Source organism: Erinaceus europaeus, chromosome 6 (assembly GCF_950295315.1).
Source record: "Erinaceus europaeus chromosome 6, mEriEur2.1, whole genome shotgun sequence".
NCBI classification, from domain to species: domain Eukaryota; kingdom Metazoa; phylum Chordata; class Mammalia; order Eulipotyphla; family Erinaceidae; genus Erinaceus; species Erinaceus europaeus.
In genome coordinates, this window is record NC_080167.1 from 12,539,538 (window position 1) to 12,553,393 (window position 13,856).

Here is a 13,856-nt window from a genome sequence, read left to right on the forward strand (position 1 = left end):
CAGATTTGTCTCCCAGCCACTTTTTTAAAACACATATTTATGTATTTATTTATGTTATTTGATAGGACAAAGAAATTAAGAAAGGAGGGAGTCGAGCAGTAGCTCAGCGGGTTAAGCAAATGTGGCGCAAAGTGCAAGGGAGTCGCTGCACAAGCGGTGAAGCAGGTCAGCAGGTGTTTATCTTTCTCTCCCCCTCTGTCTTCCCCTCCTCTCTCCATTTCTCTCTGTCCTATCTAACAATGATGGCATCAATAACAACAACAATAATAACTACAACAATAAAACAACAAAGACAAAAGGGAATAAATAAATATTTTTTAAAAGAAAGAAATTAAGAGGGGAAAGGGAGATAGAAAGAGAGCCACCTGTATGTAGCACTGCTTTACCACCTGTGAAGTGTCCCCCTTCAGGTGGGGGCCCGGGACTTGAACCCCTTGGGTCCTTGTGCATGGTGACAGGTGTACCACTGCCCAGCCCTCAGCCACTTTGTTTTCAGGCTAGACCCGCAAAAAGAGCATTATTCCTGCAAAGAAAGTCTGAGTCACTTCTTCACATGCTCCTAAGACAAAGCCTTCTTCATCTGCCTTTTGCTCTTCCTACTTTTGAGGAGTTTGGGGAAAGTACCTGGAGTTAGGAAGCACTATAGCAGTGGTGGTTGATATTACTGTCAACGAACAGCTAGCTATCACTGGCTTTTTAGAGAGAGAGTAGCAGGGAAACATAAATACAAGTTTGTGTGTTTGTTTATTTTTATTATTTTAGAGAGTCAGAGTGAAAGAGACCATAGCACTGAAGCTTCCTTCAATGTAGTAGGGGCCAGGCTCAAACCCAAGTCGTGCACATGGCAAAACAGTATACTTAGTGAGCTATTTTGCTAGCCCTATACAAGTCTTTTTTTTAAGAAATGGCTTTTTTATTTTATTGTTTTTTATATTTATTTATTTATTTTCCCTTTTGTGCCCTTATTGATTATATGGTTGTTGTAGTTATTATTGATGTTGTCGTTGTTGGATAGGACAGAGAGAAATGGAGAAAGGAGGGGAAGACAGAGAGGGGGAGAGAAAGACACCTGCAGACCTGCTTCACCACTTGTGAAGGGACCCCCCCCCTTGCAGGTGGAGAGCCGGAGTGTTTTGCGACACGTGTGCTTAACCTGCTACGCTACTGTCCGACTCCCAAAATTATAACCTGTCTCTTTTGAACCGGAATCGAACCAGCGACCTAAGGATCCCTCCAGTGAGAGCCAACTACAGTCTTCTGCTCTACCAGCTGAGCTATCAAAAGGGACCAAGTCTTTTTAATGATACTAACTTTTCTTTGTTACAGAGATGAGAGAATGGGGGCCAGGTGGTCACACACATTACAGTGCACAAGGACTCAGGTTCAAGCCCCTGGTCCCCACCTGCAGGGGCAAAAGCTTCACGAGTGGTGAAGCAGGGCTGCAGGGGTCTCTCTGTCTCTCTCCTCTATCTCTCCCCTCCCCTCTCAATTTCTCTATCTCTGTCCAATAATAAGTAAATAAAAATAAATAAATGAGAAAACTTTTTTAAAAAGAGAGAGAAAATGATTTTAAAAAACAACAGAGATGAGTGAATGCTTGGTCTTGAAGTTCTATGAGGTTGAGGTTCCAAGTGGTAGCACACCCAGTAGAATGCACATGTTACTATGCAGAAGGACCTGGGCTCAAGTCCCCCGGTCCCCAGCAACAAGTTCCAGCAGGAGGAATTTTTAGGAATACTGAAGCAGAGCTACAGGTGTCTCCTTCTCTCACCCTTTCTACCTTCCCCTCCACTCTCAATTTCTCTCTGGCCTATCAAATAAGAGAGAAGACAGAAATGGCCACAGGGAATGGTGGCATCATCATGCAGGCATGGAGCCCCAGTGATGGCAATAAAAAAATTTAATTAAAAATAGAACAAAGCAAAGAAAATTCTATGAGCAGTAAGCAGACTTTTTCCCCCATAGGATAATCAGACAGACAGAAAGACAGTTAGACAAGAGCCTTCTACTTTGAATCTCTGCCCTTGTATCATTTTAAAGCAACCTTTGTGCCACATGCTGTATTCCACTGGGGCTTCTCCCTCCTGTAATTGGGGCAGAGAAAGGGCCATAAGCTGATGAATCCAGCCCAAGGGCACAGGCCCAGCTGTATCTTCTGGATGAAAGGATGCCTGGAATCTGTCCCAGGAGTAGATAACCAAGAACTCCATCCAGCTTTGTTAGGTGGGTTCCTATCTCCAGACACTCGATGTGAAAAGCTTTGACATCGCCTACAGAATTCCATAAAAACGTGAGGTGCTGTCAGTGTCTATTACACACCATGATTTGCAGAAGCCTCCAATATCTTCATCTTCTCCAAACTGCCTTTATGAAAAGGACAGCTATAAAAGCCAAGGATGTAGCAGCCCTCCGATGGGCTGGGGACGCTGGTACATTGCAGTCAGCATTGCAGCAGCCTCGGGAAACTCAATTTCTTTCCCATTCTTTTATTTTTTTACCACTAAAAATGCCTTCAATATTCTGCTTTGGCTTTCAAAATTACTTCCGAATGGGTACTCATGATGGCAAAGGGGAGGTAACAAATAAAATAAAGAGTGGAGGCCTAGGGAGACAGCAAAAGACTTTCATGCCTGAGACGCCAGGATCCTAGGTTCAATCCTTGGCACCAGTCAGCATAAACCAAAGCTATGCAGTGCTCTTCTCTCTCTCGCTTGCGCTTTCTCTCCCTCTGTCTCTCTCCCTCTCACACTCTGTGTGTTTCCCTTAAAGATTTTATTTACTTTTTCATGAGAAAGATAGCAGGAGAGAGAGAAAGAACAAAACAACACTCTGGTAAACATGTTACCAGGGATTGAATTCAGGACCTCATGCATGAAAGTCCAATACTTTATCTGCTGCGCCACCTCCCAGACCACCCTCTGTATCTTTCTCTCATTAAAAAAAAAAAAAAAAATAGGGGCCAAGTGGTGGCCCACTGGGTTGAGTGCACATGTTACAATGCACAAGGACCTGGGTTTGAGCCCATACTCCCCACCTGCAGGGGGGAAGCAGTGCTGTAGGTGTCTCTCTTTCTCCCTCTCTATGTCCCTTCCCTTCTCAACTTCTCTCTGCCCTATCGAATATAAGAAAAATAAAGCAAAAAAAAATTAAGAAAATAAAATATTAAAAATAGACGTGGAAATGCTAAACAGAGAGGAGTGCAATCAGGACAGGGGTTGACTGTGGGGAGTAGACCACTTACTTTCCCCTTTTCAGGGTCTGGGTTTAGCACATGAAGAAAAGGGGATTGAAGGGCGCTGGGTGGTAGCGCAGCAGGTTAAGTACACAGAGTGCAAAATGCAAGGACAGGCCTACGGATCCCGGTTCGAGCCCCTGGCTCCCCACCTGCAGGGGGGTCACTTCACAAGCGGTGAAGCAGATCTGCAGGTGTCTCTCTTTCTCTCCCCTCCCCCCATCTTCCCCTCCTCTCTCCATTTCTCTCTGTCCTATCCAACAACAATGACAGCAAAAACAACAACAATAATAACAATGATAAACAACAAGAGCAATAAAGGGAGAAAATTGCCTCCAGGAGCAGTGGATTCATAGTGCAGACACCAAGCCCCAGTGAAAACCTGGAGGTAAAAAAAAAAAAAAGAAGAAGAAAGACAGCCACCAGGTTCCAGATGCTACCATGATGCCAACCAGACTTCCCTGGACAGACAACTGGAACTCCGATTCCCCAGAACCCCACCCCACTAGGGAAAGAGAGAGGCAGGCTGGGAGTATGGCTTGATCTGTCAATGCTCATGTTCAGCCGGGAAGCAATTACAGAAGCCAGACCTTCCACCTTCTGCAACCCACAATGACCTTGGGTCCATACTCCCAGAGGGTTGAAAAATAGGAAAGCTATCAAGGGAGGAGATGGGATACGGAGTTCTGGTGGTGGGAACTGTGTGGAGTTGTACCCCTCTTATCCTATGGTTTTGTCAGCATTTCCTTTTTATAAAGAAAAGAAAAGAAAAGAAAAGAAAAGAAAAGAAAAGAAAAGAAAAGAAAAGAAGAAGCTTTCCTATATTTTAGCTCTCTGGGATCATGGACCCAGGATCACTATGGGGTGCAGAAGGTGGAAGGTCTGGCTTCTTTAATTGCTTCTCCACTGAACATGGGTGTTGGCAGGTCAGTCCATACACCCAACCTGTTTCTCTCTTTCCCTAGTAGGATAGGACTCTGGAGAAGTGGGGTTCCAGGACACATTGGTGAGGTCATCTGCCCAGAGAAGTCAGGTTGGTGTCATGGTAGCATCTGCAACTTGGTAGCAGAATAATGAAGCTGGAGGGTTGACATTCCACACCTGATGTCTCCAGACACAATCTGAAGTGAAACATGTCGAACACAACATTTTTAATTTAGGGGGTATAGTTTGACACCATCTGTGTTTGTATGTTACAAGTTTCACTAGTGAAACTCTCATATGTAGTATGAAGAATAACTCTCTAAAGAAACATCTGGGGCCGGCAAAATAGTTCACTTGTGTGAACAGTGCGCTGCTTTGCCATGTCTGTGACCCAGACTTGAGCCTGGCCCTTGCTGCGCTGAAGGAAGCTTCAGTGCTGTGGTCATCTTTCTCTCTGCCTAAAGAAAAGAAAATCTGGGAGTCGGGCAGTAGCGTGGCGGGTTAAGCACACATGGTGCAAAACCCAAGGACCAGCGGAAAGATCACGGTTTGATCCTTTCCCGGCACCACCATCAGCCAGAACTGAACACTGCTCTGGTAACAGAACAAAACAGAAGTCTGATAGAAAGAAGTGAGTGGGGCAGATGTCAGAGGTACACTGGGGACATTTGTAATGTCTGGTGAGAGAAATGGTGACTGGGACCACAATGGCACAAGCTGCTGGAACCCCTGGAGAGGCCACTCTGAGGAGGAGGCTGGCTGTGTCCTCTGTCCTCTGTCTTTGTAGCTGCCTGGCATGAAAGCTAATGCAATTGCCCCAGTAAGATTGGTCGCACCGAGACATACACCGAGGTGCTGATGGCAGAGTGAACACAGCACAGATCTGTAGGCTGCCGGGGGTTGGACCATCCCTCCCGCTGGTCTCTGTCTCCTCCGGAGGAGGGGGCTGCCCCTGCTAGATGAGGCCCCTTGGACTTACTTGCTTTTCCCTGTTTACACTCAGCAATGAGGTCTTCTCCTGAAGGGTACTCAAGTGTCTAAAAGAACTTGACAGAAGGCAAAAAATATACATTTCCAGGGGAAGGAAAGGAGAGAAAACAGATACGATTGCCTTAACCCCCATGATCAAGGTCAACATCACCAATGAAGGTGCCAGTGACAGACACTGTGGGAGGAATTGAGGACGGGACAGCACTCAGCATAGCGTTTTCGCCAAAAATGTTTAACCTGAATCTGATCACAAGCAGCATTCAAACAAATCCAAATCGATGGGCTATACAAAACAAATGGCCTGTGTGTTTCAAATAATCATGCCGAGAGAGAAGGGGGTGGGGAGAACACTGTGTGAGAGTGAAGGACAAGTAAAAATTCAGTGAAGCTCTCACATCCATGGCCATCAATAAAGTTTTATTGGCACACTGCCCTGTTCATTCAATTACCCATTACCTCTGGCTGGGGGATCACATTCCAACAGCAGAGCTGAACGATTGTGACAGAGTTAGAAAATGTCTGTGGACCCCAGGTCAAACATTGTGCTTTGGGTGTGGGCCCCAATATCACTAGACAATGAAAGGAGATAACACACGAGGAGCAGTTAACAAGTGGACGCACATTGGCTAACTGCCTGGATTAAACCACCTGTGAATGAAGATGATGCCGTCTGACCCAACACGGGGGGGGGGGGGGGTGTTGGTGGTTTTGCAGATGCAATAAATAGGAGAAAGTGCACCAAGCATTCTGCATACAGCCCATGAGTAGCAATCACTCACTCAACAGTCACAAGGTCTGTCACACAAGCTAATTCCAACAGTGTGCTATTCATAAGGAGACAGACACATTCATCATCTTCATTTTGCAAAGATTTGTTTATTGGAGTTCAGGCCGTGGAGCACCTGGCTGAGTGCAGCCATTATCATGCTCAAGGTTCAAGTGGTCTCTATCTGTAACAGAAAAGATTCAGCTTTCTCCCATTCTCACCTTTTTCCAATCATCCCCTTCCCCAAATGAAGCAATTTCTCCATCATTTATCCAGAGCAGAGGAAGTTATAGACCTAGTCCCCAGGATTTAAAATCATTGCGGGGGAGGGGGGAGGGGCGGGGGAGATAGCATAATGGTTATGCAAACACCACTGTCTTGGCTGAGGCTCCAAAAATTCCAGGCTCAATCCCCCATACCATCATAAGCCATAGCTGAGCAGTGCTCTAGTTTCTCTCTCTCTCTCTCTCTCCCCCTCCCTCCCTCCCTCTCTCTCTCTCCCACATTTCTCTCAAAAATAAAATATTAAAAAAATAAAAATAAATAAAAATCATTGCGGGGGAGGGCAGGTGGTGGCACACCGGTTAAATGCACACAGTACTAAGCACAAGGGCCTGTGTAAGGATTCCCATTCGAGTCCTGGCTCCTCACCTACAGGGAGAATACTTCACAAGCGGTGAAGCAGGTCTGCAGGTGTCTGTTTTTCTCTCTCCCTCTCTATCTCCCCTTCCACTCTCAATTTCTCTCTGTCTTACCCAATAAAATGGAATAAATGGCCTCCAGGAACAGTAGATTCATAGTGCTGGCACTGAACCTCAGCAATAATCCTGGAGGCAAAAAATAATAATAATTAGCAGGGTCCAGGAGGTGGCACACCTGTTGAGAACACCTGTTACTAAATGCAAGGACTGGAATTCAAGCCCCCAACCCCACCTGCAGGGGGAAGCTTCATGAGGTGAAGCAAGGCTGCAGCTGTCTCTGTCTCTCTCCTTCCCTACCTTCCCTTCCCCTCTCAATTTTATTCTGTCCTAGCAAATGAAAAGTAAATATATAAAAATCATTAGCAAATAAAAAATAACGTGTTTATACTTCCCAAGGAAGGCTAGTTGAGGATTTGCAGTATTCCTAAGAGTAATTAAAAAATTTAAAAATAAAAGAGGGGGAGTGAGGGAACTCTTTTCCTCTTGGGAAAACTGTGTCAAGTCTAGTGAGTTTCATACACATCCTGCCTGCTATATGCCACTAGGTGCTAAATTCATATGGCACAGAAACAGGCTACACCAAAGGCCTTAAGACAACCCCAAGCCCTGTGGGAAGTACATGGATGTTTGCTGAGCACCTTCTGGGTGCCAAGGGAGCCACTGCCACTTGCCCTTTCAACTGCTTCACAACCTTAACTGCATTTTCCTGAGAAGGAATCTGAGGGTCAAAGACCTTAGTTGACTCTTTAAGGTCACACAGCTCGTGAAGTGCCGAAACCCTTGAACAAGCTCCAGCCTGAAGGCTCCCAAAGCTGTGATAGTCCTTTCTTTTTAATGTTTTATTTAATTAATTTTGGGTAGAAATTGAGAGGGAAGGGGAGATGGGAGGGAGGGAGACAGGTAGAGAGAAAGGGAGAGCGAGAAAGAGAGACCTGTAGACCTGCTTCACCACTGGTGAATCCCTACCCACCCCCACCATCCATAGTTGTTGACCAGGAGCTTGAACCCAGGACCTTGCACATTGTGTATTTCACTGGGTTCACCACCACCCAATCCTGATTTTTCTCTTTCTTTCTTTCTCTTTCTCCCTTTCTTTCTTTCTTTCTTTCTTTGTCTCCAGGGTTATTGCTGGGTATTGGTTCCTGCACTAAGAATCTACTGCTCCTGCAGCCATTTTTTTTCCATCTTTTTTTTTTTTTTTGATAGGACAAAGAGAAATTGAAAGGGTATGGGAAGATAGAGAGGAAGAAAGATATGACACCTGCAGACCTACTTCACTACCTGTGAAGCAAACCCTCACCCCTGCAGGTGGGGAGCTGGGGGCTTGAACCAGGATCCTTGCTCAGGTCCTTGTGCTTTGTATCCCCCAATTTCCTTTCCCTTTCTTTCTTTCTCTATTTCTTTCTTTTTTTCTTTTCTTTTTTTTCTGCTGGCTTCACAGGGCTTTGAACTTGTGCAATTCCACAACTCCCAGTGGACTCTCTTCCCTTTCAATCACAGCTAAAAACAGAGGGGGAGAAAGCCAGAGAAAGGAAGAGAGGGAGAGAAGGAGAGAGGGAGAAACAGGACAGCATGGCTTCACCAATCCTGAAGTGTCCCCTGTGTGTAATGCCAGGAGCTAGAGTCCTTGAGCATGGTAAACTATACACTGCCAGGTGAGTCATCTCCCAGCCCCCAAGCCCTGATTTTCCAACTACCCTGGCATGCCTCGATAAAAACACCCTACCCAGAATCCAAAGCTCAATCGCCATTAACAGCTTCAACCAAAATATATGTATTTTAATTCGCCCTTAGCAGAGACCAGATGGTTTCTAAAACAAGGAATATAACAGTCCCGAGCAAGGGCTTGGGTCCATTTCCAGTGTGAAAAAGGAATTCAGCACAATAAATCACTGCACAACTGGGCACGTAAATGAGAGGGTCATTTATGAGGCTGGAGCCCAGGATCTGTTTTCATCATAACTCAAACCGTTTTTAGACATTTTCTAAAGCCTTAATGCAAAAGTAACACTTGGGGAAATCAACCTTTAGAAAGAAGGAAATTGATTTTAGCATGAGAAAAAAAAAAGCACACTGGAGAGGCAGCAATCAAACATGAATGAAGATTTTTTTATCCCCTATTTTTTACAAGTCTAGAAATCTATCAAGACACAGACATCTGACACCTCCTGAACAGACTTCCAGTTTATAGAGTTCGCTTCCTTGCAATCCCCCCTCCCCTTCTCTTCCTATAACTAGATGGATTTAGCAGACGCTTGGGATTTCGCAGACAAAGCTTTGGTAGGTGTGATATCTAAGAATATCTGAAGCTGTTTTCAAAATTCTGGGTGAGAACACTTGGCTTCTCCTTGGAGATCTAGTCTCTGGATTTTTCCTATGTTTTGTATCTCTTATGAGGTCAAGTGACTTTTTCAAACCCATGTCTGCTGACATGAAATAACCTGGCCCGAGCACAGGTTTCTCTCTCCTTTCTTCCTTCTTTTTTTTTTTTTTTTTTAGAAAGGGGAAGGGAGAGGGAAAGGAACCACAGTACTGAAGTTTCCACCAATGAAATGTGGATTGTGCACATGACAAAGCAATCTGCTACCTAAGTGAGTTATTTTGCTGACCCCACATATTATTGCCAACGTCCTTTATGTCTGCATGGGAAACCTCCAGGGTGGTACATTTGCAAACACAGATGTGCCTGTGCACCCCCACCCACTAATCTTATAAAAATGCAGATTCTGAGCACATAGTGCAGAGTGAAAGGATGCTGGTTTGAGCCCCTAAATCCCTAAATCCCCACCTGCAGGGGGCTTATCTCACAAGTGGTGAAGCAGGTCTGCAGGTGTTTTTCTCTCCCCATCTTTATCTTCCCCTTCTCTCCCAATTTCTCTCTCCTATCCAACAATAACAGCAACAGCAACAACAGCAGCAGCAGTATCCGCAGCAGCAACAACAGCAATGGAAAAAAGATGACAGCCAGGAGCAGTGGATTCATAGTGCAGGCACTGAGCCCCAGTGATAACCCTGGAGGCAAAAAAAAAAAAAAAAAAAAAAAAAAGCACAGGCCCTTCATGCCTGAGGTCTCAGCTTCAATCCCTGGCAATTCATGCCTTCCGTCCCTGTCCTGCCCTGTGCCCAGGGGTTAAGTCCTATAACCAGCAGCACCTACACTGCCTGGCTCTGTGGCTGGTGGATGGTTGTGAGCCCTGAGAGGTGGCAGGAGCACCAACTGGGGTGTGAGGGCTGTAGGGCACAGGGGCTCTTTGGGGGAGGGATGAGAATTTCTGAAATTGACAGTGGGGATGGCTGTACACGCCTGGGTATATTGAAAACATGGTGAACGCTGCACATTAAATTGGTAAATTGAAGACTGGTCCATGTGAAGGCTGGCGTAGGGTTTTAGCACCCTGAGATCCTAAGAACTCTTTTTCTTTTTATTTATTTTTTATTTAAGAAAGGATAAATTAACAAAACCATAGGGTAGAAAGGGTGTAACTCCACACAATTCCCACCACCCAATCTCCACATCCCATCCCCTCCCCTGATAGCCTTCCCATTCTCTATCCCTCTGGGAGCATGGACCCAGGGTCATTGTGGGCTGCAGAAGAGACTGCCACCTCAACATGCTTCAGCTCAGACTGTGTCCAGAGACTTCACGTGTGGAATGACAACCCTTTAGCTTCATTACTCGGGTGAGACCTTTCCTTTCATAGCATTCTCTAATTCCATCCCGGGTGGATCACTTTCTAACAAAGTCCCAAAACCTAGATATACACCAGTTCTGTGAGAGAGAGCATATGTTCACATGTATCCAAGTGCAGAATATATACCTAAAAGCAGAAGTACACTAGAGTTTGCAGTGAGTAACCCCCCCAACACTTCCTCTCCACTATTCCAACCTTTGGGTCCATGATTGCTCAACAATTTGTTTGGCTTTGTATGTTAACTCTCTTTTCAGCCACCAGGTTCCAGATGCCATCAGGATGCCAGCCAGGCTTCCCTGGACTGAAGACCCCACCCACCAATGTGTCCTGGAGCTCCGCTTCCCCAGAGACCCACCCTACTAGGGAAAGAGAGAGGCAGACTGGGAGTATGGACCGACCAGTCAATGTCCATATTCAGCAGGGAAGCAATTACAGAAGCCAGACCTTCCACCTAAGACCTCTTGTCCCAGGAAGTTCTCCTCACTGAGGAACACATCCAGCAAGGCCAGTGGTATACCCAGCACATGGGTGAAGAGGGGTATTTTACAGGAATCGAGTCTGGAGCCTCAATAATTAATGTGACTTACACTGAATGAAGTGTCTTCATTCCTAAACTCAAGCCAGACAGACCCAGAACTCAAAAGAAAAAAAACTTTCAAAAAAACATAACACTCACAGAAAAAAGAGAAAATTGAGCAGCAGAAAGATAGTGTTTCACTCTTAGGGGAGATGCAGCATTTGGGCATGACTCTTCTTCCTCCTTCTTTTCAGAGAGGGGGAAAGATACCACAGTACCAAAGCTTCCTTCAACGCAGGAAGGGACCAGGATCAAATCTGGGTCATGCACATGGTGAGCTGTTTTGCCAGCCTGTGAAATGCAAATTTAGTTGTGTTGAATTCTCATTTTCCATGTACCTGAATGGGTTGATGTGATAATTCGATTAAGGTATAAAGGAGAAATACTGCTTGTAATAAAAACATCCAGCTGAAGTCACAGTCCCCTTGTCACCAGTCCTCATAGAGTCAAGTCAGTGGATAAGTGCTCAGCACACGTCACAGTCCACTAAATAGGTGTTTTCTTTCTTTTTATTTTTAAAGATTTTACTTATTTATTCATGAAGAAGATAGGAGGAGAGAGAGAAAGAACCAGACATCACTCTGGTACATGTGTTGCCGGGGATCAAACTCAGGACCTCATGCTCAAGAGTCAATGGCTTTATCCACTGCACTACCTCCCAGACCACCTAAATAGGTGTTTTCTTCGGAAGCATTTTCATTTACAATATGACCAGGTTGATAAAGCTCTGAGCTCTTCTACACTTGACTTACTATGGAGACTCTGCCTTTTTTTTTTTTTTTTGGTCATCACCAGGGCTTTACTACTCAAGGTTGACTTTTTCAGGGAGAGAGAGGCAGAGATAAAGGGAAGGGAAAAAACAAAGCAGGGTGGTCCTGGCTCAAGCACACTATCCAGGAGAGCTATTTTGCTGGGTCCTCTTGCTTGCTTTTAGTCTACATTTTCAAGGGGTATTCCCCCCCCCCCCCCGTAAATAAGAACAAAGGAACTAGAAGTTTCTATCACGGTATAGAAAACACAGGATGTGGGGGGGCAGGCAATGGCGCATGTGGTGCACATTACAGTGCACAAGGACCGAGGTTCAAGCCCCTGGTCCCCATCTGCAGGGGGAAAAGTTCACGAGTGATGAAGCAGAGCTGCAGGGGTCTCTCTGTCTCTTTCCCTATCTCCTCCCTTCTCAATTTCTTTGTCTCTATCCAATAATAAGATTAAAAATTAAAAATAAATTAAAAATTTTAAAGAGAAATGAAACACATGATTGGTAGTCCATGAGGTAGTGCAGTAAATAAGACACTGGACTCTCAAGCATGAGGCCTCAAGTTCAATCCCTGGTGTTCTCCCTCCCTCTCTCTCTCTCTCTCTCTCTCCAATCTTTCATAAATAAATGAAATATTTTTTTAAAAAAAGGACAAATACAAAATTGAATGTAAATAGTATTAGGGGATATGAAGGTCCCCTAGTTAAACTGCAATTTACTTGTACAGATAACATTTTACTAAGATACTGTTACAGCTAATCAAAACTAGTCTACCACAAAATACGGTGGCTGTCCTTTAATGTGCAACTAGGAGGGTATTTTTTTTATGTTTGTTTATTTTATTTCAATGAGAAAGACAAGAGCACTGTTTATGTCTGGCTTATGGTGGTACTGCCAATTGAACCTGGGACCTCAGAGCCTCAGGCATGACAGTCTTTTGCAGAACCATTATGCTGTCTCCACAGCTGTGCAACTAGGACTTGAGGAAGGACTACAGGGAATAAGGTGGCTCCAAGTCACTGTAGTGCCACTTCTGAAAGCCCACCGTCAACAGCCAGAGAGCCCCAGGTATGAACACCCAGCAGAGGTCCTCCATCTGTGGGAAGTTCCCTTTCACGTGATGCACACTTGAGCCCCTCCTCACAGCTCACACCCCACCTGGATCTGGCTCGTCTACCCCACTCCTCGCCCCCACAAGGAGAACCCAGTGCCTTCTGCCTGCCTTCAAACCAGGTTTAAGTCATCTGCTAGAATGTCACCTCCACGACCACAACCACCTGCCATTCACTGTCGAGCACAGGTACAGTCCCTGCCATTCTCTGAGTGCTCCGTTTGTTTATGAATGTGCACGTGATCAGGCAAACTGCTAGGCCGGCTGAATCTGATTACATGCATTAGGGAGGTCAGCTGAGACAGGAAAAGGTGGAGGTGAGGAAGACAACATAATGGCTATGCAAAATGCCCGTGGTACCAAAGGTCCCAGGTTCAATCCCCAGCACCACCATAAACCAGAGCTGAGCAGTACTCCAGTTAAAAAAAAAAAAAGTTTTCATAGGATGATCTGTTTCTGCCAATGTTAATGCAGCACTGTTAGCTGTTAGTAGACACAGATGGTCCTGGTTTTATATGGGCTAGCACAACTATAATGGGTGGAGGTGACATTGCACAGTATGTAAGTTACCCCTCAGTAGGTCTTCTTTCTATCATCTCTTCACTTCACACCCCCAATACAATTTATATTCAATTTTGTATTTTTTAATGTTTCTTTTTAGACAGACATAGAAGCTGAGAGGGAAGAGGAAGACAGAGACACCTGCAGCACTGTTTCGCCACTTGTGAAGCTTGCTCCTGACAGGTGGGAACCAGGGGCTTGAACCCAGGCCCATGCACATGGTAACATGTGCGCTCAACCACTCAACCCTGTGTACCACTGCTTGGCCTCCAATTCTGTATGCTCTCTCATCATTTTTTGTTACCTCTAACACAGGCATACTTTACTTACTCACCAATTCTCCCAAACAGAATTCCCTTTCTGACTCCCAAAGCTATTTGGAGTAGGTACTCAATAGATGCTTAGAGGACTGATTTTGCTCATATTCCTAATGAACTTGTAGTTAAGAGCTGTTAGATGTCGACATTTTGCAAGCAAAAGCAGTTGAGTGACCTGTTTCCAATTTTTCTTAAATATTTCTGGGAAAGTAATGACAAATACCATAA

General features: G+C 45.1%; 1 non-coding gene across 1 annotated transcript; it reads right to left on the reverse strand.

Moving 5' to 3' along the window:
* Positions 1-1,193: 1,193 nt before the first annotated feature.
* TRNAY-GUA (transfer RNA tyrosine (anticodon GUA)) lies at positions 1,194-1,284 on the reverse strand. Its single transcript is given in 2 exon segments — positions 1,194-1,229; positions 1,248-1,284. It is a non-coding gene; the product is annotated as a tRNA-Tyr (tRNA).
* Between the last annotated feature and the right edge of the window lie 12,572 nt (positions 1,285-13,856).